This window comes from Danio rerio, chromosome 13 (assembly GCF_049306965.1).
Source record: "Danio rerio strain Tuebingen ecotype United States chromosome 13, GRCz12tu, whole genome shotgun sequence".
NCBI lineage: Eukaryota > Metazoa > Chordata > Actinopteri > Cypriniformes > Danionidae > Danio > Danio rerio.
The window spans coordinates 56,532,501-56,537,500 of record NC_133188.1 but is presented as its reverse complement, the minus strand read 5'-3'; the positions used below and the strand labels follow the sequence as shown (position 1 = coordinate 56,537,500).

At 46.0% G+C, this 5,000-nt stretch overlaps 1 protein-coding gene across 3 annotated transcripts in view; it reads right to left on the bottom strand.

Annotated features, from left to right (window-relative positions):
- Positions 1 to 5,000, bottom strand: part of klhdc3 (kelch domain containing 3) — a 29,648-nt gene that overhangs the window by 6,589 nt on the left and 18,059 nt on the right. The gene's annotated exons all lie outside the window — the stretch shown is intronic.

Below are 5,000 nucleotides of genomic sequence, written 5' to 3'. Positions count from 1 at the left end.
CACACACACACACACATACACACACACACACACACACACAGACCAGCAAGAAATGCTGTAGTATCTTTTAACCCACACACCTAACCTCAACACTGAACAGTCAAGGCTACCATCATCATCACCACAATCTTCATCATCACCATCATCATCACCACAATCTTCATCATCACCATCATCATCATCATCATCACCACAATCTTCATCATCACCATCATCATCATCACCATCACCATCATCATCACCACAATCTTCATCATCACCATCATCATCATCATCACCATCACCATCACCACAATCTTCATCATCACCATCATCATCATCATCATCACCACAATCTTCATCATCACCATCATCATCATCATCATCACCACAATCTTCATCATCACCATCATCATCATCACCATCACCATCATCATCACCACAATCTTCATCATCACCATCATCATCATCATCACCATCACCATCACCACAATCTTCATCATCACCATCATCATCATCATCATCACCACAATCTTCATCATCACCACAATCTTCATCATCACCATCATCATCATCACCATCACCATTATCATCACCACAATCTTCATCATCACCATCATCATCATCACCATCACCATCATCATCACCACAATCTTCATCATCACCATCATCATCACCACAATCTTCATCATCACCATCATCATCACCACAATCTTCATCATCATCATCATCATCATCATCATCATCACCACAATCTTCATCATCACCATCATCATCACCACAATCTTCATCATCACCATCATCATCATCACCATCACCACCATCATCATTATCATCATCATCATCACCATCATCATCATCTTCATCGTCACCATCATCATCATCACCACCATCATCATCATCATCACCATCATCATCATCATCATCATCATCATCACCATCATCATCATCATCATCACCATCATCATCATCTTCATCGTCATCATCATCACCGTCATAATCATCATCATCATCATAATCATCCTCTTCATCGTGTCATCATCAACAACTGTCACTGTCATCATCATTGTAACTATTATCATCTTCATCCTCTTCCTCCTCTTCCTCATCTTCATCCTCTTCCTCCTCCTCCTCTTCCTCATCTTCATCCTCTTCCTCCTCCTCTTCCTCATCTTCATCCTCTTTTTTCCTCTTCCTCCTCTTGAGTGCAGGATGTGTTAGTGTTTTTTCTCTGCTGGTTTTGAATAAACAGTTGGTGTGTGTGTGTGTGTGTGGATCAGCATCTGTGGAACTCATTGCAGCAGGAGGTCAGTCAGTCAGCCGACCCGGATTACAGCAGGCCTTTATCAGAGCGCTACATTAGCGTTCGCTCACTCGCTAGTATTTATTTACCTTCCCGCCGCCGCTGCGCTCAGAGTTAATGAAACGTGCCCTATGAACCCCACTTAAAGACAAACACACTCACACACACACCAACACGGACATCACAGAGCAAACACACAAACAACAGCTCACTTGCAGAGTCCTGAAGCATTTAGACACACACACACACACACACACACACACACACTCTTCACTGCTGCTGTTTGATGGATGAGGCGCGCACAAACATTAATGAAGTCATCAACAGCAGAGATCTGTTCATCAGCAGCACACCGACATTACTGACCCACACTCAACACCGCACAGTGCTCCACATGGAGACCAGCTCAGTGTGTGTGTGTGTGTGTGTGTGTGTGTGTTTCAGTGTGCTTCAGTGTATTTTTCCTTGTGTTTGTGTTTTTGCGTTTCAGTGTGTGTGTTTCAGTGTGTTTGCGTTTCAATGTGCTTCTGTGTGTGTGTGTGTGTGTGTGTGTGTGTGTGTGTGTGTGTGTTTCAGTGTACTGAATTCGACAAAAGCTGAAATGTTTGCAAATATCAGGCGTTTGATGAGCAGTCGCAGAAAGCCCTGAATGACCACAGAGAGCGAGCGTGCACACACACACACACACACACACACACACACACGGCTGTGCAGCTCACGGTGGTGTGAAGGTGTTTTGTGTGTTTATGGGGTCTCCTGGTGTTTGAGGGCTCATTTGTGTTACATGATCATCCGAGTATCATTGAGGAGGATGAGACACACACACATACACACACACAAACTCTTCACACTCACTCACTCACGCACACACACTCCCCCGCTGCTATGAAAACACAGCGCTGTCGGTCGTAACACCTCTGGGAATGTCACTGGAATCCTCTAAAGCTTCTCTGGCTACAATCAGCTCATTAGGAGGAGCGTCACCTTCTTAAAGGGTCACTAATGAAGAAACCAACACTCTCTGAGCGGAGAGAGGGAGAGAGAGGGAGAGAGAGAGAGAGAGAGAGAGAGAGAGAGAGAGAGGGAGAGAGAGAGACTGTTTCAGCAGAACACTTACCTTACAGGGATCACACACACACACACACACACACACACACACACACGTACACGCACACGCACACATACACTACCTGACAGAAGTCTTTTGGCCTATCCTAGTTGTATGAACACAGATAATATCTGCTCTTCTAGTTGCTGATCTGGTGTCAGAAGTGTCTCTATGAAAGGTGAAGGCCTCTAGATTTTGCTGATTTGAGCTCAATAAATCTGATCATGTCTTGATGTTGACTGATTTGATGAGGACAGTGCGCTCTGACTCTACTCAGACTAAAGTGTCATCACTGAACAGAAATAATGTCCAGTATAGAATATAAAGTCCTGCTGCAGTGGAGACAGAATGAATATTGTGTCTGACTCCATCATGAGCTTGGAGGACTGCATCCATACATCTCTGACATGACTCACATCACTGATTAATAAAGTCATCTGGAATGAAGAAGAAAGCTTCAGCAGGATCCCAGAGCTCATCAAGAGTCTTTGTGTTCATCTTCAACGCCTCCTCCTTCATCAGCTCAATAATGTTCATATCTGGTGACTGGGCTGGCCAATCCTGGAGCACTCTTTTTTTCTGTGGTTTGTAATGTAATGGGCAGCACAGATGTCTTGATACCTCAGGCTGTTGATGTTGCAGATCTCTCGCATGCCCCCATACTGAATAAACCCCAAACCATGATGTCTCCTTCACCAAACTTGACTGATTTCTGTCAGAATCTTGGTCCATGCTGGTTCCAGTAGGTCTTCTGCAGTGTTGGTGATGATTGGGATGAAGATCAGCAGATGATCCAGCAGAGAAATCCACCTTCTGACACTTTCACACATCATCAACTAGAAGACCAGATACTATCTGCTGCTCTTACAGCCGAGATCCTCCACAAGACGTCTGTCAGGGAGTGTAGAGACACACACACACACACACACACACACACACACACACACACACACACACGAATATAAATTTACACACACATTTACAATCTCTCTCTCATACACACACACACACTTAATGTGTCCTGCTTCTGCCAGTAATGTGTGTGTTTGTGTGTGTTTCCTCTTCCTGCTCCTGCATGAGTGCTGTGTTCAGGAAATCTTCATGTGTGATGACTTCCTGTAGAGCTCTTATCTGTGCAGAACACACACACTAGACACACACACACACACACACACACTCGCGTGCGCTGCAGTGCTGGTGGTCAGGCTGTAGTCAGCACTGCTCCTCTACAGAGCTCATAACGCTTCATAACGCCTGTCATATTCCCACGACAGTTATGACACGCCCCCTTCTGCTGATTGGCTGAGGAGTCACAAGCAGCATTACAGATGATCAGACCCGGACCAGAGATCAGACACTGAAGACTGAAGAGTGTGTGTGTGTGTGTGTGTGTGTGTGTGTGTGTGTGTGTATGTGTGTATGTGTGTGTGTGTGTGTGTGTGTGTGTGTCCATGTCAGGGTAAATATAGTCTCTGATACGCAGCGCAGCAGGAGCTTGTGTGGACACACACACATTAGAGAATAACCAGACACGCTGCTATCTCTGCACACACACTCAGAGTAACACACACATACAGACACTCATGCTCACACATACACACTCAAGGGACAGGACACACAGAAACACGCACACACTTTCGCAGCTCAGAGGATGAGTGTGTGTGTCCACAGATCAGACTGGAGTGTGTGTACGCGAGCGTCTGCAGATTGGCTGAAGTGTGTTTCGTCTAGTCACAGAAGAGCTAAGCTGAAACCGTCCGCAAACACACACTGCAGGAGGTACACACACACACACACACACACACATACACACACACACACTCAGAGATAGAGACACACACACACACACTCAATAAGACAGGGGTTTTCAAACTGTGGGGGCACCAGCACCAGTTACGTTAAGGGGGGCCTGAGGTGTGCACTTGCGTACATGATGATGATGATGAAGATGATGAAGATGATGAAGATGATGAAGATGATGATGAGGAGGAGGAGGAGGAGGAGGAGGTCTATATGTCCAGTAGAGTCACTCTGATCTGATTCCCGCAGGTAACTCTCAGGCTTGATGCAGCAGCTGTACACCCAGCAGACTGTCTGACAAAAGATGACAAGCTTCTGAAAAGCAGGCGATGATGAGCAGCCCTCCACATCAGCGGGACCTCCACACGGAGAGGATTACCACTCACTGCAGAACCAGAAGCCAGAAGAATGAAGAACAGCACACACAACACGGATTCACACACACCACGCTTCATAGCGAACCACGTCTGCAGTGTGTGGTGTGTGCAGAGGTCAGCTCAGCTCATCTCCACTTCTCCAGCGCTCCTGCAGTCTGAACTGTGTCAAAGCAGCTTCACATAGAGGACTATAGTGAGCTGAAGCTGGGTCAGTCCAGTGTTCAGAGCTGAAGCTCACTTCAGTGTGGTTTAATCTTCACCGCTGAAAGTCCAAACATTGAAGAGGAGATCCATCCCTGCAGAGCTCCACAAGACCCTGCAAATGACAACTTACAGCCTGTGAAACTGGAGCGTCATCAGATCAAACATCTGATGTTCAGAGGTAAACCAGTGGACTCTACTCGACGTAAAGAATCAACATCAAGAGGACAAA